At 47.5% G+C, this 27,493-nt stretch overlaps 1 protein-coding gene and 1 pseudogene across 3 annotated transcripts in view; both read left to right on the forward strand.

Moving 5' to 3' along the window:
• Positions 1-27,493, forward strand: part of MUC20 (mucin 20, cell surface associated) — a 95,061-nt gene that overhangs the window by 61,933 nt on the left and 5,635 nt on the right. The window lies entirely within an intron of this gene.
• On the forward strand, positions 20,171-26,642 carry LOC308506292 (chloride intracellular channel protein 1-like; annotated as a pseudogene). Its single transcript has 2 exons — positions 20,171-20,181; positions 26,052-26,642. The product of its transcript is annotated as a chloride intracellular channel protein 1-like (transcript).

Consider the following 27,493-nt stretch of genomic DNA (forward strand, 5'->3'; position numbering starts at 1 on the left):
TTGTTTCCTGATTGATGGGGCTCTTCACCAGGCTATGCCTAGGGCAGTACAGAGTCAAGCACCTAACTGCAAGGAAAGCTTTAAAGAGAAAACTGACTCCAGAAGGGCAGTGGGTGCCCTGAAAGGTGTGAAGAAGTTGCAGGAGGGAGGCAGAACCACCCACCTTGCTGCTCTGTGTAGAGAACCAAGGGCCATTTGTATATCTCTCAGCTTCACAATCAGCATAAACCCCATCCTCATCATATGGGGGTGCAGTCTCTGTCCTTCTCACAGATGCTCACACACAAGTCTTTACTTCCCAGGGTTGAGGATGAAGACTCTGTCATTCCCTAAGAAATTCTTGGTGACCATACACTGAAATTTTTGAGCAGTTCCTGGGCTATGGATGATTTCAGGCTTCTGCTCCGCTATGGTCAGGGTTTAGGAGCTGAGAGTTTCTAGAGCTACCCCCTCAGGGACGGTGGACTAGTGTGAGCTAATGGATGCGATGGCTATTGGAGCTGCTGCTGTAGGGACTGTGACAGGTGACAATGGTTTGTGTACCTGCTGTTATCTTACAGGAAACAGAAACTGTGACCAGTGTTGTTATCACTAGGTACTTTTCCTCCATTGTTCCTAGAATTCAGGATGAGGAAAGATGCTACCTGAAAATGCCCTTAGGATAACTGATCTCACAAGACCTCCAGCACCCAACACGTGGCTGGTAGACATCAACTGAATAAATGAAGTCATGTGTCCCCATCTCCCAGGCTTTGGTTCCTTCAGCTGAGCTTGCAGACAGGGGGAGGTGGCATCTGTTTCTCCTTTGACTGTCACAGTGGTCCTGGGGCCGGAGGAGGCCAACATGATGGTTGCAGCCTGAGAGGTGTGAGATGGTTCTGAGAGATGGTTCTACTGCAGTAGAAAGTAGCCACACTCCTGAGGGCAACCCTAGGCTATGAGGGTGTGCCGGCCTCCTATGGGAGCCAGAGAGAGAAGAGCTCCCAAACCGAGATGTTGGAGGCTGGAGATCAAACTTCTGAGGAGAGGAAAGCATGGATAAAAAAAGAAAGTTGGAGCTGTGCTAGTGAGCTTCTGGGTTTGTCACGGGAGTAATCTTGGTGGTGTCATACCAGATGCTGGGAGAAATTACGTCAAACGACCTGTGGCAATATCCAAGGTGAAGAAAGGCTTGGTCAATAGGCACTGTTTGAGGTGTGACTTCGGTGGGTATAGATGGAAAGGAGGAATAAGCTCTTGCCTTGGAGACAACTATGAAAGGTGGATTCTAAATTATTTTCCTTGGTGTTATTGACCTAAATTTTTGAGGTCAGCTCAAAAGAGGTGGCTCCATTTACTAATAAGGAAAAGGAAGGGGATGCTTGAGGAAGCTGTAATGATGTCAGGGATGTTTCTGATACCCCAGTTTCCTCAGAACACAGATCAGCTGGTCTTTGACGTGGGGGAGAAGGGAATGAAGCAGGAAAGTGATACTGTTGTAACTATTGTGATTTAGTGATTCCTGACAGATATGGTACTTCTGGCACCCCCCAACAAAGTCCTTTCTGAGCCTGAGATGGACAAATACCTGCAAAATCTGACAAGGCTACGGAGTGGTTAAGAGCATGGGCTGTCAAACTGACCAACATTCACTGAGTGACTTGGGCCAGTTACTTGACCTCTCTGAGGCTTTGGTCCTTCTCTATAAAAGTGGGACAATGGCAGATAATGGTCATACCAATGAGGCAATATACGTTAAGTGCTTAGCTTAGTACCCAAGCTCAGTAAATGGCACTCTGTGCTGCCTGTTATCTTGACCTCTACAAATTTCTGAGATCCTGGCAAAGGCAGCAATCTTTGTGACTGACTGTATCCTTATTAAGACAGAACTTCCACTTACTGCTGTTTTGACCCCAGTCCATTCCCTTCCCAGATCTCCACTGCTACCACCAGCCTGAGCCACAGCATCACCTGCCTGAACTCCTGCAACCAGCTTCTACCTGGTCTCCCATCTCACCCTGATTCCCTTCCAATCCCTTTTCCACCACAGTATCCAGAGCGATCGTTCCGAGGTCCAAATCTGGTCGCGTCACTCCTTTACCTCAAACTCCTTATCGTGTGCCCATTTTAGTTCCTTAAAATCCACAACCCATTCTATGGTTTACAAGGCCCTGCATGGTCTCGCACCTGCCTACCTCTTTCAAACACTCTAACAGGTCAAACTTTTTCCTGACTCTGTGCATCTTCCCCTGCCTGGCTCTTGCTCCCCCGCCACCCCACCCGCTCCACCTGGCTTACTCCTCAGCCTTCAGGTTTCAGCTCGTACATGTAGCACTTCCTCAGAGAGGTCTCCCTGGACTTAATAATCCCAACGAAGTCTCCCTGTTTTATTTTCCTCATAACACTTACTCAACATAACACCACATTTGTAGTTGGGGATCTTTATGTAATTATTTCATGTCTCTGCTTGCGAGACCTGGACACACACTGCTGTCCTAGAAGAATATCAGGTACATAGCAGTCACTGCTTTAATAGTAGTTTAATTAACAAATGTATGGATAAATGAATAACAAATATCTCATCAGGGGTTGTGAATGCTTCTGTTCTTCCTCCATTAATGGGCTGGGCTGGTTTGGTGGTTTGTGAAAGGTTGTGAGCTGCAGTGCAAACCCACTGAATGAGGGGTCAGGAGACTGGATTCTAGTCCCAGCTGCCCTACTTGTAGGCCGTGTGACCTTAAACAAGCTTTGGAGGCAGGAACCATGACTTATTCATCTTTGTGTTCAGAATACTTGGCACATGTAGGAGGTCAGATGATGAACTCTTTCCTATTCTGAATTTCCCCAAACCCACCATCAACAAGACTTTTAGAACTGCAACTTTAGTTGAGGGTATCTATATAGAGTAGATGTCTATGCAGACCTTAAAAATGCACACGTGGAGACCTGAACTGCCTGCAGCACAAGCCAGGGCCCTCCTCATGAGCAAGGCCGTGGCTGTAGAGGCTACTACATGCACAAACATGGATGCCCAGTTCCTGGGGCCTGTTTATTCTCAAGGAAAATCTTGAGTATTTAAACCTCCTTGAAGTGCCAACAAACTGAGTTCATTTCAAATCAACTCTTTGACAGCATGCTGGGGAAGGGGGCTGCAATGATGACTAAGTGTCTGCTTGCCATGAATTCAACTTAGTAGAAGGAAAGATGAGCATTCAACAAAGAAAGGTTGGGACTAGGAGGAGGGATAACCTACAACGTCTTCAGTTCTGGTCTTCAGAGAAGTGGCTCCAACAGCTAGACTATGTGCCTATCTGAAGCATTTAGCGGTTACACAAAACCAGAGAACAGACACAGTAGCAAACCTACTTGTTTGAGAACATAAAAGGCTAACTGTGCTTGGCCTCTACTGGCAATGCAGACATAAATCATTCGCATGTCAAACAGTGCCAGGACAGCCTCTGGCTCCGGAGCTGAGCCCAGAAACTAAGGGTGTGGAGGAGATTGCTGGGCAAGGAACCGTGAAGCAGTGGTGTCAGCTCAAGTGGGGCCTCTGACTGAAGGCAGAGCTGGCATTCAGTTCATAAGATAAGAAACATTCTGAATAAACCCAGGTGGCCCTTGCAAACCCACAGGAAAGACGGGTGCTTTTTAGAGGCTCAAAGATCCTTAGATGAATGGAAATTCCATTGAGGCAACAGAGACGCCTGTTAACACTCCTGGCTCCATCACCCTCCTCACCCCCAATCTCCCACTTCTAAAATGGAGTGGTCCCTCTCTCAAAAAAGATTTCGTGGCCCTTCTACTTTATACCAGATACTACCTCATTTTATCCTCTCCACAACCCTATGAAATAGTCTCTCCCCGTGTGACTCATCTTGCTACTGAAAACACTGAATTAAAAGGACTTCTCGTATCTCCTGGGTTGGTAAGTGGCAACACTGATACGGGGTCTTCTGATTTGAAATTCTTGCTCTTCACTGTACATTCTGCTGAGCCATTGGCCTAAATTTGATTGATTTTCTTGTCAGGACCTCTTGTTTAGGTATTCTCTCCCTTTGGGTATCCCCAAGCACAGTGAGGGTTTCCTGGGCATGGGGTGGGGAAAGATGGCCTGCAGAAGGTTTTGGTGTCCTTGGTGGCAAGTTGGGTAGGACTCCCCAAGACCAACAGACAAATTGAAGGTTCTCAGAGAGAGAGCAGGGGACCCTTCTCTCTGGAGCCCTCTGTGACCATGGATCTGTCCTGTACTTGCTATAGTCCCATAACTTCCCAGTGGCCCCATAGGGCGGTGGCCCCTTAGTTACTGGGCCACTGATAGTATGGGAGACTGAGGTGTATTTTGACCCAGTTTCCTTACTGTAGGGCATGGAGTCAGGGTTGCCAGGCTTCCTTCTGCGTCATTCCTGCTGGGAACCACCAGTAGCCACCAAGTTTCCGTTGGTTCCCTGTTTAGCCCACCTCTGTCCACCTCCTTTTCCCCTTTCACATTCGAGAGCCATGAGTCTTCCTTAAGGAAGCCTTTGACACTGTGGCACCTTCGTGGAAACCCTGAAGTTTCTCCCTTTGGCCCAGGCAGAGGCTCTGACACCTGCTCCAGGGGTGCCTGGGCGAGGGCTCTGGCAGCAAGTGTGGAAATAGACTCTATATTCAAATATAGGCAGGTCAGTCATAGGCCGCCCTCAGGAATCCAAGGGAATGGGACTGACCAGTTTCCACTTTCCCAGAAGCCCCCCCACAAGATGTGGAAGGCTAACTGCCTGTCCTGTGGAGACTACTTTTCCCTCGAGGTCCTCTTGCTGCTCAATCACATGCTTGGCGTGCCACCTCCCATCCCACTGCCACCTCCTTTACTGGCCCTGCTCCATTTTGTCTCCTTCAACAAAGCATAGGACTCAGCGCCCAGGGCATCCCTGCACTTCTCCAGGGTCATCCTGGGGACTCCCTTCCACATTCATGCTCCTTCACTCCTGCTTCTCATACCTCATCGCTCCCCACCTCAGCCGTCACTGTCCACTCGCACCCCAGTCCTTGACCCTTCAGACTCCTCTCCACAGACTTCCCAGCTCCTTCTGAGCTTGACAACTAACACAGAACCAAGTGTGGAGCTGGCGCCAAACACTTTTTGTGTTGATTTTGAATCACGGAACATACGAATCCAGAGGTCATGCCATTCACCACCCCGCTTTTTACATAAAGTACCTGAGCTCTGGAGAGAAATACAATAGGACCTGGTCACAGGGACCAGGTCTGTTAGCCACCAAGCTAAGATGGGGCCCCAGGATCCCTAACTCCAAGCCACCTTCTCCCCCATTGTCCATGGTCATGACTCCCACAGATATGCCTTCTTCCACATCCCTCTATTTTACCCCCGAACAAGACTCTGAGTAGCTAGGCTCTGAACGATCCTTCTGGTGTCCATTTCCTGCCTGTGTGATGAATGTGGGGTGGCGTCAAAGAGAGGTTTGTTGGGCGGGTGGGGGGATGTTGGGGCGGTGGTGGTTGTTTCATTTGCTCCTAGCTAAGCCCTTACACATTTCAAGGAAGGTGGAATATTCCCCTTTCACCAGCATCGTGTCTCATTATTTGTAGGGGAGCCTGTTCCTTCTAACCCACTCCCCAAGAAATGATTCCTTGGCTGAAATCTTCCCCAGGCCTGTTGAATAGGGGAAGGAGCTGTGATTATATCCTTGGTTTGGGTTCCTGACTCCTCAATCTCCTGGGACCCACAACCTCTCAGAAGACTCAGACATCTAGAAATCCAGAATGAAATCTCGTCCTAGAGCCAGAGGGGCAACTTGGAAGGTGGTGAGAGAGAACGGGAGACCCAGAAGGAACTTCTCCAACAGGCCTTGGTTCCATTCTTTTTTTTACCCCCAGCTCAACATACAGAGGGCAAGTAGAGGTGTGGGGGAGGCCATGGCCAGCACCAAGGCTAAGAGCCCTGCCCTGAGGACATTACCACAACAGGAGGGTTTTAAACTCAAGGTCAAAGGCAAGAAGTTGACTGCCCACATCTCAGCTGCCTGCTAGTCCCCATCTTGTTTCTCCCAGGCAGTCTGCCTCTTTTCTTCCTGGCCCCTTCCTTTCAGTTCTTCCTGTCTCTTCTGGTTTTTCTCCTCTCTCTGTATCTAATTTGCTTTGCTTCTCACTGGTTTTTTCCTCTGTCTCTATATCTTTATATAAGCTTTTCTTCCAGTTCTGTCACCCAGTTTTCCTAGTTTTCTCTGTCTGTCTCTCTTCTCAGATCTCTCTCCTTCATTCTATAGTTCTGCCTATTTGTCCTTTTCTTCCTACAAAATAAGCACCAATACCCCTGATGGTTTTTCCTAAACCAGGGCACTCCTGCCCTGAGACACCTCTCTGCTTCTCTCTGTCTCTATCTTCTTTTTTTCTGTCTCTGTAGCATTCTCCCTCCCCGTCTTGTTTATCTCTGTCCATTCACCTTTCTGTCTGTCTCTCTGTCTCTGTCTGTCTGTCTCTCTCTGTCTCTCTGTCTCTCCCTCTACCCCCCCCCCACACACACACAAGCCCCAGCTCCTCTGATGGGCTTCCTGAAGTCAGTCAACCCTGCCCCCAGAATGCTGCCCCCAGAAACGTGCATCACTCACCCAGGACCACTGGAGAAAGGAGGCAGGAACATAAGCAGCTCAGGAACACCCAGGGGACCCTCCTCCAGTGGGCCCAGCTCATGGTTCCCAAAAGAGTCTCTCAGGTTCCTCAGGGTAGTTCCTCAGCACAGAAGCGGTGGTGTGAGGAGCAGAAGTTAACCTGTCACCACCAGCTGCTGGCCTAAAACAGGTGTATTTCCCTGAGGGACTAGAGTACTAGGGGAGGAGGACAAAAGAAGGCGGGGCCCCATGCCAATCATCCTTGCCCGTCTTTTCTTTCCTCAATCTCCACCCCCTTCCCCCACCAGGAAAAAAAAAAAAACCCTATACAATAGTTGCTCTGCTCCTAGTCAGCCTGAGCCAAGTAGGAGGAGAGGTGGGAGGAGATGGGGGGAATAGAAACCATGAGGCACTGGAAATGAGTGGGCCACCCTTGGTCTGGGATCCTGGGTCCTCTCCTGCTTCCCCAAAGCCTGCCCCTGTCCTGCTGGAGTTTTGGACTTTTATACTGGAAGGCAGCTGGGTCATTCCAGAAGAAGGGCAGGGGAGAATGGGAAAGAAAGGGGACAAGAGGGAGGAGTTTGGGTCTGTATGAATAGGAGAAAAAGTGAGATTTGTGCAGAGCCTAGGGAACATGGGAAGTGGGGCGAACAAGCGGGGTGAGAGGTAGGAATCATAAATACCCCGTCTGCGACTTTTGGGAAGGAGTGCTGGGCTTAAAATATCTGCTCAGGGCCGGGCACACGGCGGGGCCTCACTACATGGCGGATCTCTTTCGTCCAGGAGAGGGAGCACAGAGCCAGCAGGCTGCAACCTGGGAAGGTAGGTTAAGGCATTTGGGATGGGTCGTAGGGTAAAGAGCAGAACCGGGGAAGAAGTCCCTGTGACCCCATGAGGAAGTGAGGGTGGAGACCTTGGAGCTCAGGTCACCTCATTTTGATCTTTTGTTACTCCTAAGGACCTCCAGACAGGTGTACTGAGCAGAGTTCTGAAGGTGAGAGAAGGTAGTTGGTGTAGCTCTGCAAAGGAAAACAATGGAGATCTTCCCCCACCGTTTGCCACAGTGAGAACCCCAGCTTCTGGCTCCTTAAGCCTTGATTCTGAGTGTGGGGTCTGTGCAGTGATGATTCCCAGAGCGGCTCTCAGACACTACACAGCCTAGGATGAGGAGTTGGTATTTCCACATTCCCAGGCAGATCCAGCTTTGCCCAGGAGGATTAGATGCCTGACACTGTGGTGCCATCTCAGAGGACCGTGAAGGCCCCCCATCGTATTCGCTACTTGCCCAAAGGCTAAACTTTCCAGTTACAATGCAGACACTACAGAGAAGCAACAGGGTCTCCCCCACGAGTCCCTCCACCTCTGCATGGATGAGTGGATCCCATTCTTTCCTGGGAGCAGGAAATTCACAAAGGTAAAGAGGGATTTTAGGCATCGAGCACCTGGACAGGATAGGAGGATGATATCACTTGAAAGAACTTACGTAGACACCAAGGCCCAACTTGGCCTTAATCATTTTTCTGTGTCAGTTCTTGCTCATGAGGTCTCTCTATTAACTTGTTGTGTGTGTTTGTTTGGTGACCCTCTGGAATGCAGTTTCCCATCTACAGAGGGGAAAAAAGGCATTTCAGGTTAGAACAAAGTAAGCGTTGGACCTCTTGTTGACCTAACACAGATATACCCTTCTACTTTTCAATACAAGGGAAGCCAGAGGCACAGAACGTTCTCCAGAGGCTGCTGTGGTGGCCAAGACTTCAAACTGGGCATCAGAATCCTTGGGCGGTGCCACCCAAGGCAAGTCACATGCTCTTCGAGACTTGTTTTTCTCATCTATGAAATAGGGGTGATATATCAAAGGAAAGCCAGAGCTGGGAGGTAGTTAAAGCAATAAAAAGGATCCAGGACTGTTTTTGATTCCGGACTATTAACATAAGAGAATTTTATTCAGGACTATTACAATAAGGGGAAAGTATAGAACCGGGCTCAACTCCGAATACTCATACACCATGGGCAAGTGGGAATTAAAGCCAAGGAGCAGGGTTGGGGTCAGTGGATGAAAAATTATTAAGAGAAATAAACCATCAGGGGTAAGGGGATTCCGGCTAAGCTAACCTAACAAGACTTTTTGCTGAAGACAGGCCAGGGTGATTAGACATCAGCTGGAGGATGGTAGAGGATGAGGAACCTGATCAGATATTGGGGGTGATCAGATATTGAGGAAGGGCACTCTTGCTAAACTGACTTAGCAGGATTCTTGCTAAAACTGGATTTTGTAAGGAACTGCATAGATGGGCCAAAAAGAAGTTTCAGGAGCCTGACTAAAGTTTGGTCAAGCAAAGAATCTTTGTCAAAGAACAACTACCCAAAAGGTTGTGAGACTGGCCAGAGTTCATGCACATTAAAGTGCTTTACAAATGTAAAGACACCTGTAGAGAGCACTTGGCTCCTCATTTCATCCTGACGCCATCCCTGAAGGTAGAAACAAATGAGGGAAGCCAGGGAGGAGGACTCTGGAAAAGAATGTCCAGGCCCATCTGCATACCAAGGTCTTTGGGGTTCATGACATTGGCATGTTCAAATCTAATCCATTTTCTCCCTGCCCACCTCCAGTTCCCTTCTCAGTTTCCCTTTGATCTCAGCTCCTTCTCAAGAGGCCTGTTTTCGAGTTGGGATGCTTCTAGGTCTCATACTCTCTCTTTATCTGTTTGTCCTTCCTTATCCCCTCCCAGGCATCTGACGGGGCCAGAGAGGGGTGAGAAAGAGGGGAGGAAGTGAGTAGATTCTGAGTTCTGTCTGGTGGAGACCTCCTAGGCCCACAGACAGCTGGGCTTACCCAGGGGCAGGAATCTAAAACCAAGTTTAAGTTGAGATTCCATGCAGGCGCCAAGAAAGCTCAGTTTGGACTTGGGGTATAAGTAATTTGGAGTAAGGATAAGACTATGACCTTTTCACATGGAAGGAACACACAGCCTGGGTTCTGAGCAGCAAAGTCAAGATCTTAAAGAGGGATTTCTTTTCTAAGCTAACCAAAGCAGGAGGCCCTCATTTTGGGAGGGCTCCCTAATATTGCTTACCTCCATATAATGTATGTCCTGATAGACGTTCATGCTGCTAATAGTTACTTCTGGTCCCGCTTTAGCACTGAGACTGAGGTGAGGCAGGAAGTCTGACATTTATTAAGTGTGATTTATTAAGTCTTGAATAAAAAAACTTGTAACTAGAATGTCAGGTCCTGTGTATGTCGCCGTAATCCTGTGAGGTGCATATCATTCTCCCCATCTCACATGTGAGGAAACTGAGGTTCAGGATGATGAACATGTACTCTCGTCATCTTGAGTCATGGTCCAGTTTGGGTGATCAAGTAAAACTGGAAAACGCTAACTCTCTGGTCACCCTTGCCCAGCTCACACAATAAGTCACAAAGCTGGGATTCGAGACCTGGGTCTGCCTGGCTCCAAAGCAAAAGAAGGGAATTAACATACACCGGTGCTTACTCTGTACTGAGCTACATTATTTTCCCAAGACACCGAGGTGCACCTTTAAGAAGGGATTCAGTGTTCAGAGGCAAGGAGAGTGGTTAGTTGGCAGCCTCCAGCTGTTAGCTCCTTCAGGGTAGCCTCAGCTTTCTCGGGGTGACCCTTGGGCCGGTGAATGAGCAACGCAATGGTACAAGGTGCTGGCTATTTTTACCCCACAGGACTCCCCTAACAGGTAGTCTGCACCCCACAGTATCCCATAAGGCTGACAGGGACGTTGTGACTTCAGGTGTCGGCTCCCTCTGCCCAGTCCTGCCTCCTCCCTTTTCCTTTCATAAGTATTACTCCCAATAAGACTTTCCATTTCACTCCATCTCAGCATTGGCTTCCAGAAGGACTCAACCTGAAACACTTATAAGAGGATGACTATTTCATAGATACAGAAAGCTACCCTCTGCACTGGAATTCAAACTTAGATCTGCACCACTCCAAATTCTCTTTCCACTGTATCATACTCAACAGTTCAGCAAGGGGTGTGTGGGCCTGATGGGCCTGGCACATTGCTATGTACAGTAATTTTGTCCATGTGGAGTATGTGACCTGCCTGACAAGACAAGATTTCACACTGCAAGAGACAAAGACCAACAGGATTGATGTCGGGGCCCGGTGACCGGACTCTCACCAGGAGAGTGTTGTGTGTTGGTGTCAGTGCCACTGTGGAGAAAGGAGCCGAGGTAGTGAAGGGGCAGCCGCTTCTGAGGCCTTGGCTCCCAGGCCCTGGTGAAAGCAGGGGCCCTGGAGTTTGGACCACACAAAGGCCCCCATAATTCTCTCAGGATTGGGGTTCTAAGCTCTTTGCTCTAAAAGTACGGGGCATTTTCATACCAACTAGCTCATTTTCCTTCTCGTTTTACCTCTGAGGCGGATGGGGTCATAATACCTGTCCAAGCGACATCTCCCAGGCATGCGGTCCTTGTGAGGGAGGGGCCATCCTGAATGCACAGGCAGGGCTTAAGGGCCGGTAGTGACTTGAGGCCCAGGAATCTAAATGTATCCACTCACTCAACTTCAAGGAGAAGCAAATTTAGGCCAGGAAGTTAGCAACAGTACTAAGTCAAAAACCCAGAATCCACGTGTCCAAATTTGCTCTCTGTATTCTATGGTTAGGTTTCCCTCTTTAAACTCTGAAGGGGAAAAAAAAAAGAATCTCAACATAATTTTATAACTGAAAGAGACTTTGGCAATTATGTAGTCCACACTCCTCATCTTCTAAGGAAGAGGGCAGGCCCAGAGAGAAGGGAGTGTCAAAGTTCACAGTTGTAAGTGGCAGATGCAGGCCTTGAACCCATGTCTCCAGTGCTCTTTCTGCTTTGCCACTCTGCCAGCCATGTGTATTAAGTTGTCTTTGCATACTTCCAGCACCCAGATCAGAACCATTGCCCCTAGTCTAACCCTCTGTCCACAGCAACACTCAGAGACGTTGTCATGATGGGGACAGATAAACAATGGGCTGTCCTCTCAGACACGGCAGCCAGCAGAGATCTCCATGCAGGGTTCTGACAGAGAGCCCAGTCCGGGCCTAAAATAGTCTTTTAAGATAAAGTTTACTAGTTGTCTTTTTTCCCATTATAAAACTAATACATGCTCATTATAGAAGATATGGAAAATACTTAAAAGAAAGAGAGAAGAAAAACATCATGAATGTTTCACCACCCAAGAAAAACCCCTCTTAATACATTGATAGTCTAGTATCCCCATGAATCGCTCATATATTTTTATATACGTGTGTGTGTAGCTTAAAACTATCATATCATAGATAAAATTTGAATTCCTACTTGATCATGTAACTTGAAACCTAAAAATTTCTTCCTGTTGTTACAATACTTCATTCACATATTTTTAAAGACTTCACAATACTCCACTGAGTGGACTGCCACCATAACTTATTTAATGACATTGGACACTTGAGCTATTTACAGTTGTCCCTATTACAAGTAATGCAGAGATGAGAGTCTGTGTGCCTGAAGCTCTTTGAGTATTTAGGCTGGTTTCCTTAAGCTAGAATCGGGTCTAACATGTTTAGTTAGGCTGCTCTGCCCTTCCTTCTCCTACAGCAGGAAGTCAAGGAACATATATTAGCTAAGTCTACAGGATGTGGGTGTATTCTTGGACACTTGGAGTCCATTAAATCTCCAGTGCAGGCAGTCTAATTGTAGAGGTAAAACCAACAGTAAAATGAGATAATCACTCAGGTGAGCTAAAAATAGTGGCTAGATTAAGGATTCTGCAGGTGGGTTGGGAAACAGGTAGAGGCCCTCAAGGATGCTTTCGTGGATGGGCTCCCAGCTCTGATCCATAACCAATGCCAGGCCTCACATTTGAATACACAGCCCAGGTGAATATTCCAGAGAAAGTGATCCAGAAGGAATTCGAAAGAGATAAAAGGTTGGAGGGAGGTACTTAGCCAGAGAATTAGAGCAGAAGAGAATGGGAATCATCCTGGAGCAAAACCTAGCTGGAGAGAGGAAGCAGCTGAACCTGGAAGGGAAGGCCAGGGGAGGAGAGGGGAACAGAGCCAGGCTGTCCCAGCAAGCCCCAACCCCCTGTGTACGGTGGAGGCCCCAGAGCTTAGAGGGTCAGCCTGGGACTCCAACAACCAACTTACTCCATGAACCTGTGTGCCTGGCACATGAAATGCTGAGATGAGCAAGCCACAGCCCCTGCCTTCACAGGGTCACAATCTAGAGAGCTCTAGACATGGGGAGAGGGGCGTTTAATGACAGGCCCTCTGGATCTGTGGCCCTGAGGTCTGGGTGTGTGTTAGGCAATGGAGGAAGCTCCATGAAGGCAATACAAGAGGATCTTTGTATGAGTTTCCCAGGGTTGCCATAACAAACTACCATAAACTGTGTGCCTTAAACCAACAGAAATGTATTCTCTTCACAGTTCTGGAGGCTAGAAGTCCTAAATCAAAGTGTCAGCAGGCCCATGCTCCCTCTAAAGGCTCCAGGGAAGAATCCTTCCTTGCCTCTTCAACGTCTCGTGGTTGCAGGCATCCCTGGCTTGCAGCTGCAACGCTCCAGCCTCTGACGTGACCGCCACGTGGCCTTCTTCTCCCCTGCGTGTGTGTGTCTGTTTTCTCTTTTAAGGACGTGGGTCACTGGAGTGGCCGTGCCCACGCTAATATAGTACGATCTCAGTTTACAAAACTGATCCATCTACAAAGACTCTATTCCTAATAAGGTCACATTCTGAGGTTCCTGGTGACATGAATTTGGGAGGGGGACACTTATCCAACCCAGTACAACCTCTATAAAGAAAGTTTGGGAAGAGTAAATGTATGGGTCATCACAATATGGACCTCTGCAGGGAAGCCCACTTCACTCTGGGCTGACCCTAGACATCCCCAAATGCCAGCCCTCATCACTGCTGTGTCACAAGCCAGGCTGGGTGACCCAGGGAAACATCTGGACTAATCCCTTGATCAAACATCCCAGGGAGGGAAGCTGGGCAGGCAGCAGACCCAGGAGCTCCCAGCTCTGCCTCATTATGTCCTATGCAGAGACCACCCCTCCATTGCCCAGGAGGGCTGAAGAGAAGTGGGGAACACAGGAGAGCAGGGCCCCGCTGGAGATGACCACACCGGCACCCCTTGTTTCAGTCCTGCTCTCTCAAAGGTAGACTTGCCAGTGAAGATATCATACTTCCTGTTTTCTTAACCCCAGGGAAGAGAATAGGGTGGGCAAGCGGAGAGGGACAGGCCAGTATATTTAAAAATCAACGAACCCCACCCTGTCCTCTGGCATTCCATACCCAGGCGTGTCTCCAATGCCCCAACCCCTAAACTGACCCCCCTGATCTCCAAGGGTGGGGAAAAATAAGACCTAGACCTTTTTTCTTTTACCTACACAACCCCAGACTCTCCCTTTATTGAAAAAAAAGCGACTTCTCACCTTACCCCACCCACTTGACACTACTTCTTCAAGTGTACTTGGAATGTTCTCTCTCCTCAGCCTTGGTTACCCACACACACTCCCTGGAGCCCTGAGAGCTGAGGTGCAGGCCAGAGGAGGAGGCAAGAGGATTACAATTAATAAGCCTACATCCGCAGGTGCAAGCACTGCAAGATGAAATTTTCACTGAGATGAAAGTTCAGCTTCTGGGGTCCAGAGACTTTAGCTGTGAGGTATCAGGTCCAGGGTAAACTGCCTAGGACCTGGCCCCAGGTCCGGGAGATGCCTGGGTAGGAGTCACCACCTATTTTCCTTTGGGAAGGAGGGTGTGAGAGGGGCTGTTGTTGAGCCCCAGAAGGCAGAGCGAGTGCTCCAGGGAAAGGGCAAGGGCTTTGGAGTCACCTCGGGCAGGCTGCTTCCTAGCTAAACCTCAGTCTCCCCATCTGCTTAATGGGAATAGTAATCATACTTCCTATTGGTTTAGCACATAGAAGATTCTCAACAAATGGTAGTGTTCCCCCACCCACCCACCCACCTCCCCAGAGAAGGAGGACATGGAAAGAGAGCCAAAAAGTTGTTTGTAGCAAGAGTCTGGTGGTGTTCTGGGTGGAAGGGACAGCTCATGGAAGTGAGGGAGGTACAGTATGAGTCTTGCTGAGTGAATAGCTCTGGAAGGGAAATGGGGGTGGGGGGACAGGTCTGGCTATAGGGCTCTGGAGGCTACTGTCCCCACCAGGGTCCTGTAAACTGGGAGATAATCAGCTTGGCTAGATCAGATGTTAATCATATGCAGATAAGCTTATTTTATGCAATGATTATGCAAGGTGGTAACTTCTTCAAAGACTATGCTTTGGAAACTGGGGGAAAGGAGCCTGTTTGAGAGAATGAGGTTTTGAGAATCAGAAACAATAGTATTGAATCAACCTACTAAAAAGCAGAGTATGCAAGGGCAAGGATGGGGTGGGTCCTGAGAGAATATTTTTTATTGGAGGGCTTTTTAAAATTGTTGACAATAGAACATCTCACAGAGTGGTCAAAGCCTGCAGACCCTAGATGCAACCTGACTGTGTGTTGAGAGTTCAAACGTAGGTTTCAATATCTTATAATAATTCATATGTATAGCATTAACATATTGTGATGTGTGATATAATAGTATATATTATATAGAGATCATTATATTAGCCTACACAAGTGTGAGATAAGTTTTTTAAAACTGCTTTAAAAGGTTTTACGACTGTTATCGCCTGGGGAGCTCCTGGATGTCTGATTCCCTTTAACATGCCTGGGCAGCCAAACTCCTGGTCACTCTGAGACACTTCGGCCACCGGTCCTTGGTTAGTTTGCCCCTCTGCCAAGAGGCAGGCCCACACATGCTAGGACCTGGCTTTCAGAGCACCCTGGCTGTGGCTAGACCTACCCCACCCCTACCCCATGCCATCAGAGTCAAGGTCACTGTACTTTGCCTGAAGTATTAAAAACATGAAACCTAAACTCTTGTTCTTCTGTTAGATCCTCTCCTTCCCTCCCCACCAGCCTTGGGCAACAATGAGAGACAAAATTAAAATTCACTTGTGTTCTTATCCATATCTGTGAGTCTGTGTTTCCGTGTAAATGACCAATGCATTTAAAAAAACAGTGACTTCTCCTACAATGAAAGCGTGTCCTTTCATCAGATGAATACAGAGGGTGAGGAAGGCAGGGAGAAAATGGGAAGGTCAGGACAGGAGTGCTGAGCAAATTGACAGGTTCATTAGTCATCCAGGCCTGACCCTGAACTACGGAACAACAGGAAAGGACGGCTGTAAGCAGAGTCCCTGAGATACAGGAGGACAGTCGTTTGGCCTGAGGTGAAGCTGGGGTCCAGCCCCTGTGGATGCAGCCCAGGTGGGAGGGTGGAGGAAGCGTTAACAAGAGTAAATAAGACGGTGAAACCAGAGCCCCTTCATCAGGGCTGTAGTGGTTTAATGCTGCCAACCTGTGTGGCACCACGAGAAACGTGAGAAGTACTAGTAGCTGACTCACCCCAATTCCCCTGAATGTGGGTGAAATCCTTTGGATACCTGGATGGAATCCAGAATACCTGCCTGGGGTGGGGGAGCCTCAGAAAGGAGGAAAACTGCAGAGAAGAGCCTGATGCAGGGTCTGCTTTGTAGGAGCAACAATCTCCCATTTCTCTGTGGTGGGAGGTGGGGGCGGGGGGGTTGTGCAGAGGGTGCTTGTGTTTGGGAGTTTCCTGGGGGTGGGTGTCTCTGTTTTCTACATGGAATAGAGGACTTGGAGCTCATGGAGGGAAGTGAGAGAGAGAAGGTGGGTGGGAAACAGAATGTGAACGTTGTCATTTTCGGGGCAAAGGAGCTTTGGGCAGAACAGCCACGGTGCTCCTTCCCGGCAGCACTTCAGACTGTTTGAAGTGTCTCTGAGCAGTTCAGAGATTACGTAATTTGTCCGGATTTAGACACCTAACAGGGACCTGAGCCAGAATTAGAAGGCAGGTCTGTCTTTCTCCACAGCTTTTTCACTCTTGCTATTCAATTTCCCCCCAAATTGAAAGAGCCTGTGGTTTCTTCACAGAGTGAAAGAGGGTGTGCTGTTGGAGAGGTCCAGGCAGGAAAGGCAGGTGGGGGTGGGGCTTGAGAGACGACCAATCTGAGATGAGGAATGGCTGTACCCAGCCCAAGAAGCAGGGCTTTAAAGGGTCTTTCTACCCCGGAATCTTCCTGAGAAGACCCTCCGGGTGGGGAGAGGGCCCCAGGAGGGTTGGACTCTGTTCTACAAGGGGCAGTGTTGGGATGCCAGGCTTTGTGCCCGGAAGGAGAGTGGGGCAGAATCATCAGCTTCGCAGTATTTTCGGATTATATGGATGGGTAATCCAGGACGTAGGGTATCCACAGTTGGTTTTTCTTCCATGATCTATCTGTTTAACTGTATGGTCATAACCTGCCTATGACCTGGAAAGCAGCAGAGAACATAAGAGACTGGAAATGAGATAAACCTCCCTGATCACAAGAAACTCTTATCTGCTTCTGGAGTGTGCATCATAGGGAGGAAGGAGGCAGACGGGTAATTGAAGATGAGGAAAGAATAACACGCAAAAGCCAAACATTATAATTTTTGGCTTTTGAATGCATTTGGCAATATTTAAAAACGAAGGTTAACCCTCTATGTCAAAACAAAAAACAAGTTAACTTGAAAGGCAATTTTTAATAACTCAAAAAATATTTGCAACATATTTGAAAGGTATGAATATCCTTAATATATAAAGAGCTCTTACAAATAATAATAATACTTTAAAATAAAATAAAATGGGAGCAAAGGGCATGAATAAACAAAGAAATACATCGAAGAAGTTTTCAATTCCACTAGTATTTAAAGAAATGCAAATCAAAACAAAATATCACTTTTTAAGAAAAATCGCATTTGTAAAGATTTGAAAAAAATGATAATACTCAGGATTGATGAGCATATGGAGAAACGGACATTTTTAATGGCTCTCGGGATTAAAAATTGGTAATTTCTGGAAAGTAATTTATTAACACATTGCAAAAGTCTTAATATTTTACTTCTACTCTTCAAAATTCATTTCTAGGAATTTATCCAAAAGAAATCACAGGCCAGGTGTACAAAGACATATGTACATAGCAAAAACTGGATAACTACCAGAATTTGGTTAAGTTCTTATAATGCATTCATGCAATGGAATATGATGCATTCTTTAAAAATAATCTTGTGGAAGAATATACAGTAATCAAGGAAATGTTAATAAAACACTGTGAAGTAAAAATGTTGATAACATGGTTTATGCAATGTGATCCCATTTTTTTTAAGAACTATACACAATGATAAAAACAAGAATCCGGTAGGAAATATACTGCGACATTGACATTGGCATTACCTGAGTAGTAGATGGCTTTTATTCTTTTTGCTTATTGGTACTTCCAACAATAAATATTATTTTGTAATAAAAGAGAAAAATGTTTTGTGAGTTTTTTAAGTGAAGGTTTATCTTCCTAAATGAGTTTTTCTCCGGTGAATACTAATGAGAGTTTGAATTCCTTGAGAATACAACCTCGGGACCCCAGGCCTGATGGGGCCTTCAGGCTAATGGGAGAGCAGGTACCTGATGGGAGAGCAGGTACCTGATGGGAGAGCAGGTACAATGCTCTCCCCATGCTTGTGCTGAGCGCCCAGACCGACAGAGTGGGCCCCTGTGTGTGCATGTGCAGAGGACTGCAACATGAAATATATTTCTATGTAGGTTGTAGTTTTTAAAAACAAACTTTGAGACACACTGGTCTACACTGGCCACAACTAAGCACTGCCCAGCCCTGGCTGAGTCCTTCTAGTAACGGGGAGCTCACTACCTTTTGTGCTGTTTTTTGACAGAACCAACTGCAAGACATTGTTCTTCTGTTTAACAAGCTCTGGACTCTCATCCTACCTGGTCACCTCCAATACCCTTCTCCCTGGGCAGCACTTCAGATGTTTAAAGGCAGCCTCCCTGTCACCCCCAAAGTCAAAACCTGCCTCCCCTCTCCTTACTCGGATCCTAACCACCCTCCACTCCCATGTGTCCAGGCCCTTGCCATCTACTGCCTCTTCTGAAGTCATCCTCTCCTCAGCCCTGTGGTCTGTTAAAGTATGAACATGTGCATACACACTCATATACCCAGGACTGAAGCCACCATGCCAGGCCATTTTGCTCATTCATTAATCCATAGATTCTTTTAATGGTTATTAAGTGAGTGCCCACTGTGTATCTGGCTCTGTGCTGGGTGCAGGGAAGACACCCAGAGAATTAAGAAAAACCTAGCCACCTGCCTTGGGGAGCCCCAGGTCTGGTGGGCACAGGCCATCTTTGCCATGACTAAGCTGTGTTGTCCATTAGGGCTGGTTGAGAGTCAGCTGGAATTGCATTCACCTGGGTTCATGCTCGGCCTGCAGTCATCCCTTCTGCTTGAGCAGAGAGAAGCCAGGTGGTGGGCAACGCAGGCATTGCCCACCGCCAGCCCTCCAGCTCCTCTGGGCCTCGGCCAGCTCCTGGACAGGCATGTCCTTCTAGCAGGCAGCCCGAGGCCACACAAACCTCTGCCCTTCACCCACCACCACTGAGAGGCTGCCAGAGGCTGGTAACCTGTGTCACCACATGCACAGGTGAGAAAATAGAGCAAACTATGCATACCGGAGAATTGACTTGCTACTAACAGTAAAGCTCTATGTTGGCTGTTTCATGCTGGTTTTCTTATTTAACTTGCTGGTTGTGTTTTTTTAAGCCGCCGTATATTGAGCATCCACTGTGTTTGGTATTTTGACATAGAATATTATCTCTAATCATTGATTGGAACTATCTGTGCCAGGTGTGGGGCTAAAAGCAGAGATAACAGTAGTCTCTGACCTCAACAGTCTGGTCTGGAAGCAGATATTAAACAAAATGTCAAGCAAGTAAATTATAATTGTGTTAAGTGCTATGAGGGAAAAGCAGAGAGGATTCTAGGGACATACAGCAAGGCATTTACTTTAGCTGGAGCAGGAGGGCAGGCAGAAGGATGCCTAAGCTGGTCTAAAGAAGGAGCACTGGTTAGCCAGGTGGAGGTGGGGCAAGACAGCTGTGAGCAGAAGAATGGCATGTGCTAAGGCCCTGAGGTAGATAAAAACTTTACCTAATCAAGGATCTGAAGAAGACCACAGAGATGGGGCTAAGGGGGAGGAATAAATAAGATAAGGCTAAAGAGCTGGTAAGACTCAGATCCTTCAGCTTTTCAGACTCTACAGGCATAAGCATGTCCTAGCGGAGCTGGTTTCAATATCAGCTCTAGAGCCTGCCCTCCACCAAGCCTCAGCCAGGGAACCTGCGTGTTTACCTATTTCCCCAAGTGATGCTGAGGCGAGTGGCTGGAGGAGGACACTTTACGGAACACAGATGTTGGTTTTATCAGACATTTAAAGGATGTGGGACATTTCCTAAGAGGAGGGAAAGCTGTTGAAATCAAAAACATACAGCAGGCTGACTGGTGCACATTTGAACCCAGCTCATTTGATTTGCAAACCAGAGGGCACTGTCTCTTCCTAAAAGGAAGGTGGTATCAGATGGGTGCACCAAGGGCCAGAGGAAGGACCCTCCAGAGAAGGGAACGGTGTCAGTAAAGCCAGAGTCCACATGGCTCGGAGGTGAGTGGGGCAAGGCGGTCGCAGAGCCACTGGCCTGAGCAGAGCCAAATGTCTCTGGGGCGTGTGTCCTTTCCCCATTACCTTGTAGGGGCCTCACACGTTCCCCCCCTGAGTGCTTTTGCATCTGAATCGCATTTGGCTTTATAATACCCCTATGAAGAAGAAGAGTCTACTAGGGTCATCCTCTCCCTTTCCCCAGGGATGCTGGGGCTCTCTAGGGGAAGCCACTCAGTGGTCTATGTTCTGTCAGTGAATAGAAAAATGTGGCACTGGGGCCCGGAGAGGGAGCGAGGCTGCATTTGTCAACGTGCAGCCAGAAGTTATGAGATTGCAGCAACCCCTGTTGTCATGGACCCCTTGGAGGCAAGAGGCTGGATGAAGTGACCTCTGGATTTTGATCACAGGGGCTCTCTATTTGGGCACTATTTTAGTTCAGGGAGGACGTGAAGATTCAGAACCTAAACAGTCTCACGGCTGTGTGACCTTGGGCAGCTACTCCTCACTCGCTGCCTCAGTTTCCTCATCTTTGAAATGAGGTTGGACTAGTCGATCACTGCAGTCCCTTCCAGCTCTGACGCTGCCAGACTCTGAGTCTACCTGGGTGGGTCCCTGATTCTGGAGGGTGCTGGCACAACGAGCATTTTGGGCCAGGACGTCAGTGACCCAGGTGCCAAGAGGAACAAGGAAGTAAGGGAATGTGTCAAATTCAGTTTCAATCTGGGCTGCTCTGAGAACTGGGTGGGGAAGCGGGGGTGTGGAGGGGGGCTGTCACAGCTCCTGTCTATTGGGCAGACAGGAAGTGGCTGTGAGCTCAAGCCCCTGGGTCAGGAAGAGGAAATAGAATCAGCTGCCATGGTATTCTGGCAGAGGCAGGTCGGGGTCTCAGCAGTCTCCACAGGCCCACAAGGAGCTCCCTCTCCTTTTACAACCAGGATGGGACAGAGGAGCAGGACCAGGGCCGTGGCTGATGAAAAGGATGTCCAATGGGAAGATGGGGTAGGGAAGACTTTGAGTCCTCAGTTCCCAGAGCTTTCTTGCCAGCTCTCAGAACCCCAGTCAGGCCCTCACCATCCACACCCTTTTCCCCAGGTGTGAGAGCTCAGGTGCCTCCCCCCAGGGATGGGCTGTGTGCTCTGTCCACTCCTGAAGAACTCCACCACGTGGAGAAGAGCAGGCCTCCAGTTATCTCTTGGCCTCCCAGGCTAGGACGTGCATCTCCTCCTGGCTGCTGTCCTGGGTTCAGCCGGAAACTGTTCTGACGTCCGGCCTACAGCCTAGTTCCTCTGTCTTCCTGTTTTCCACGCGTTTCCTGTTCCCACTGCCCTCCAGTATTGGGCACCTACTAAATGTCATGTTCGCTTCTGATCTTGGACCTCCCTGACTCATGTCTTTTCTTTCTCGTTGCACTTACCCCTTTTCTCACTTCTCTCCTTCCTCATACACCTCAGCTCACCCGTTGGCCTTTTGCCCACTGATAAGATGGCTGACCTATGATGACCCCTTTGGCCCTCCGCAAATTTAACATTTATTAAAGATCCACAATTCTAGAGTTGAAGGTGCTTTGTGGGAAGAAACAAGAAGCCTACTGGTCACTTTGCTTGGGCCCATCTTTTCAGCCCAGTAACCAAGAGCCAGGTCTTATCAATGTCCCAGCTTCTGGGGAAATGATTTCTGCTAACCAAACCCATGTGCACAACTGATACATAAACCAGAATGCCGTTTATTAATGGAAAATAGAAGCTAGAACTCCCCAACTGTCTGACTGTGTGATGTCATTGATTTATCCTCCCCTATGCAAGTCTATTCATCTTCAGCAATCTCCCCTATGCTGTCCCTTTGCAATTATTAAATCTCTGTGTCTGATGACAGGGTGGTCCCCTTCATAGCTTCTAGTTATCCAAAGACTCAAATTAGATAACTTAGTGAGCTGGCAGCAAAATTAGGGGAGAGGGAAGTGAAAGGCCACATTTCCCAAAGCAAAACGCTCTTACATGAACAGCTTTTCAAAAAAAGGACTCAAGGCCAATTAAGTTTGGAGAAGGTTGCATATTTCATCCACTCCTGGAAATTCACAATGTGTGTAGGACTATTTAAGGCTCTGAAATAAACATAGTTTTACCAGAAATTTTCCATATTTGTTTGACCTCAAAACCATTTTCCTCCATACTCCCTAACACTATAGGATGGCTAACACGAGGGATTACTTCTGGAAGTGGAGAGCTGCGTTCCTCTATCCAGGGCCTCTTCCCACCCGGTTCAGCCTCCTGGGCCCTCTTTCTTGTTCTCCTTGTTGGCTGGCCTCCACTGGCAAATTCTTTCTTTATTTGCACTGTGTAGGCACTGATAGGCCTTCCACCCTCTGACGGCAGCTGGAGAAGCGTTTTTGTGTTAAGACGACTTCTATACCAGCAACAGAAGAGGAAAGTGCTGTTTCGAAGAACAGGTTGGAGGAATTCAAGAAGAAACCATAAACTGTGGGTGCACTGAGCTAATAAAGGAGGGGTTGTCCTTGAGGGGTTTAGAAATGCAGCGTGGACCTGGGCTGACTTTGGGGATGAGGTCTGGGCAGACCATAACTGCTCTGACTTATACAGTGAACAGAATCTGAGTGTCAGAGGTGACGTTGGGGAGAGCAACGAGAAACCTTGGAAGAAAATAGGAAGCCTGGCCACTGTGCTGTACACCTGAAGCTGAAGCTGAATAATACTGAATGTCAACTATAATTTTATATATGTATGTATGTATGGTCACAGGGTGTGGAGTACAGCGTAGGGAATAGAGTCAATGGAATTGTAACAGCTGTATACGATGTCAGAGGGCTAGTAGATTGGGCGCGGGGGCGGGAGGGGCCATCACATTGTTTTATACACCTAAAACGAATTTTTAAACAAGAGCAGAAAAAAAGAGGAAGCCAGAGTTAACAAATAAAAATATAGAATGTCCAGTAAAATTTGAATTTCACATAACCAGTGGATAATTGTGTAATGTAACATATCCCATGCAATATTTGGGACATATTGATACTAAAGGTTATTTGTTGTTTATGAGGAATTCAAATTTAACTGAACATACTGTATTTTATCTGGCAACCCTATGCAACAGCAAGAGGGGCAGGCCTGGGTGGCTGGCGTGGGGGTGGAGGGAGGTGGGCCGGGGCAGGTCATAGAAAAAGTACCTCCTGCTCTGCGACAGGCTCCTGTTTGCTGTGCAGTGTGGCCAATGACCAGGAGACCACAGTCTGAGTTCTGTCGTAAGTGGGTGCATCATGGGGGTGGGGCAGGGGGGCAGGGATCAAGGAGAAAAAGGCTATGTCTCAAATTTGGGTTGGCACAGGGACAGAAAAAAATCAGAATTGCTTTGTGCAGGGTGGAGTCCAGGAAGTCTCAAGGCAGGAAATTGGAGTGGGACTTTGGAGTGGGGGGTGACACAAGTCCATCACCTCCTCCACCTGCCACCAAAGGATTCTCCGTGTCTGGAGGGAGCACTGGACTTGACAAGGAAGGTGGAATGGGGCCTTGATCCTCCCTTCTCTCTGGACCCCAAAGAAAGGATGACTCCAGCTGACATTTGAGTCACATATATTTGTATACGTACACACATGTATGTGTCTGTGTGATCTTATCTCTTACGTGTCAGTTTTACTAATCTAACTCTTGGAATGCTAGTGATACCCTATTGTTATCCTTAAAAGGGACCTCAGAGACCAGTCATTTTGGCACCCTCATCATAGACGGGAAGAGGCCCAAAGGAGTGAAATGTCTTGTCCAAAGTCACACCGTTGAGCCAGAACTAGAATTCCCTGCAGTAAACACAGCAGTTTTTGCTATTCTAGGCGCGCTCTCCACATCCAAATGAGTTAACATCGCTGTGTCTCGGTTTCTTCATCTGTAAAATGGGGACAATAGTAGTATCACATAGGATTGTCGTGAGGATTAACTAAAATGATAGGTGATTAGAAGTGCACTACTACCTGTTCAGTTAGGGTTGGCTGTTTTTCTTGTCATCTGTTGACACCTATGCTGTCTCAGTCCTCTGAAAAGCTGATGTCATGACAAGATTAAGCATGCAAAAGATTTATTAGAGGAAATGCCGCAGAAAGAAAAAGGGGAGTATATTATTGAATAATTATCTATTGCTGCATAACAAATCACTCCAAAACTTAGTGGCTTAAAACAACAAACATTTATTATTTCACCAAGTTTCTGAGGATCAGGAATCTGGAGAGACTTAGCTAGTTGTTTCTGGCTCAGGGCCTCTTAGAAGGTTGCAGTTGTCAGCAGGGGCCACAGTCATCTAAAGGCTCCCAAGCTCACTCATGTGGCTGTTGGCTGGAGGCTTCAGCTTCTCACCATGTGGGCTAGAGCTGTTCAACAACGTGGCAGCAACATGGCAGCTGACTTGGGAGAGAGAGAGAGAAACTACAGTATCTTTTATAACCTAATCTCAGAAGTGACATTCTGTCACCTGTGCCATATTCTGTTGGTCACACAGACCAACCCTGGGACAGTGTGGGGGGGCTACATGAGAACATGAACAGAGGGAAGTGGGGATCATTAGGAGCTATCTTGGAAATTGGCTACCACAGGGGAGGAACCATAGAGAGTGAGCAGATTCTTCAGACACGATGCAGGTCTGACCTCTGTGAGGGAACGGGGGAAAGAAGCCTCGAGGACTGGGTAGGAAGAGTCCTGGACTGCAGTTCAGTCTAAGACGGTTTCCATCAGGCCAATAGGATGTCCTCAAGCCAGTGTCACCCATTGGAGGAGTCCCATGTTTTGCTGGAACGTGCCTGCGTTATACCCTCGCTATGCTCAGGCACTGGCTGGGAGGAGCCCTGGGGAAGCATGATCTCTTGTCAAAAGTGATGGTGGATGCAGGGGACTGCAGCTGGTGTGTCAATCAGTTATGCTCTGTGCAGCCGGAGAGCTGAGCAGTACATTTTCATGGCCGTCACGACACCAAAGTGTTTCCTCCTTCCATATGGTACATAAATTTAATCAAAGAAGCTATTCTTCCCAAGACAGTATATGTGGTAGAGGGCATTGTGGGTTCAGGGAGATGTGAGGCCAAGGGCCAAGTCAATTACAAGGAAGTGATTTCTTTTCAGTCAACAAATATTTTCTAAGTTTCAGCTCTGCCTAGGCCTTGGCAGACACAGCATTTATCCTCCTGGTGTTCCCAACCTGAGCCAGCCTGGCAGGGAAGTGTATATCTGGGAAAGCTTCCTGTAGGAGGTCATGCCTTAGCTGAGTCTTTCAAGACTGTAGAAATTAGCCAGGTAAAGAAAGGGATGGGTTCTCCAGCAGAGGGAGAAACATATGCAAACATCCAGGAGTCTCCTTTCTCCCTCACTCTTGAGTGGGAGAGATCTGGTTCTCCAGGTGTCCCCAGGCCAACACTGGGTGAATTCATCACTAGCATTCAGTTGGTTGGCTAAAGTTCAACACAAGTCTCTAGGCCAAACCCTGAGTCCCTGTCTTGTTGCATTCCCATTGGGAGAGCAACAGGGAGAGAGACTCTAGCTGAGCAATCACATCCTCAGATGTGACCAGGTATTGAAGAAATGTAGGACCAGAAAGATGAAGTAGGAATCCAGAGGTGGAAGGAAAGGCAGCTGGCACAACTCTTCCCTCCACTCCAGGAGCTGCTGCCTGCTCACCTCCTTCCTGGGGGGAGTTGGACCCCAGAGCCTATACACCGAAGGCAGCATTGTAGGACTGGGATGGGCGGGTAGGGAGAAGGCACCCTGTGCTCACCAGTGTCCAAAATACCTGCAAAATATCACCTCCCTCTGTCCCTCTCTCCCTTCCTCCCTTTATTCCCTTTTAAAAAAATAAATGCAAATATCCTCATCGCAGTCATGGCTGAAGAATTAAATTGTTCGTGAACGCTGGCGGTGATGGGGCCAAGACCTGCCCCGTCTCTCAGACTGTTCATGGTGTCCTGGCTCAAGGGAGACAAGTTTAACATAACCGCCATTGACACCAAGAGGCAAACTGGACTGTACAGAAGCCGTGCCCAGGAGGGCAGGTCCCATTCCTGCTGTATGGCACCGAAGTGCACACAGACACCAACAAGACTGAGGCATTTCTGGAGGCAGGGCTCTGCCCTCCCAGTTACCCCAAGCTGGCAGCTCTGAACGCTGAATCCAACACAGTTAGGTGGACGTATTTGCTAAATTTTCTGCCTATATCAAGAATTCAAACCCAGCCTTCAGTGATCATCTGGAAAAGGGGCTCCTGAAAGCCCTGAAAGTTTTAGAGAATTTCTTAACATCCCCCATCCTAGAAGAAGTAGATGAGACCACTGCTGAAGGCATCTCTCAGCGGAAATTTCTGAATGGTGATGAGCTCACTCTGGCTGACTGAAATCTGTTGCCAAAGCTCCATAGAGTACAGATGGTGTATAAGAAGTACCAGGGATTCTCCTTGCTTGAGGTGTTCCAGGGAGTGTATCAGTAATTGTGTCATGCCATTTGTCCAGAGGATGAAAAGATCAAGCTGACCTAGGAGCAAGTGGCCAAGGCCATCAAATAAGCCCCTCCTGGGGCTCCCTTGCCCCCTCCATTTTTCTCCACTCAGGATACATTCAGAATTGCCAGTGGGGAGTGAATTCTGTAGCACTTGTACAGGATACAAGTTGGGGGATGAGGGGAAAGAATGAGGGATCTGGGTGGGCTTTTTATTGTGGGGTGGGATGGGTAGGATAATGTATTTCAGTAATAAAACACAGATAAAAAATACGAAAAATAAAATAAATAAATGCAATATACAAATGTTATAGAAAGCCTAACATTAGAGGGTGGAAAGTCACATGTAACACGTCTTCTTTATAAATAACCCTAATAATTTTTTTCACTCCCAATTTTCTCATCTACATATATATTTTAACATGGCTGAACAACACTGTAGATATAATTTTGTATTCAGTTGTTTAATTTATTAAGCATCTTCAATATAATTTTAATGGAAGTGTTTCATCGCGTAGTTATACCATAATTTTTTTTTTAATTAATTTTATTGGGGTGACAATTGTTAGTAAATTTACATAGATTTCACGTGTACAATTCTGTATTACATCGTCTATAAATCCCATTGTGTGTTCACCACCCAGAGTCAGTTCTCCTTCCATCACCATATATTTGATCCCCTTTACCCTCATCACCCACCACCCACCCCCTTACCCTCTGGTAACCACTAAATTATTGTCTGTGTCTATGAGTTTTTGTTTCTCATTTGTTTGTCTTGTTCTTTTTGGTTTATATACCACATATCAGTGAAATCATAGGGTTCTCTGCTTTTTCTGTCTGACT

The sequence above is a fragment of the Rhinolophus hipposideros genome (genome assembly GCF_964194185.1).
Source record: "Rhinolophus hipposideros genome assembly, chromosome: 2".
Taxonomy (NCBI): domain Eukaryota; kingdom Metazoa; phylum Chordata; class Mammalia; order Chiroptera; family Rhinolophidae; genus Rhinolophus; species Rhinolophus hipposideros.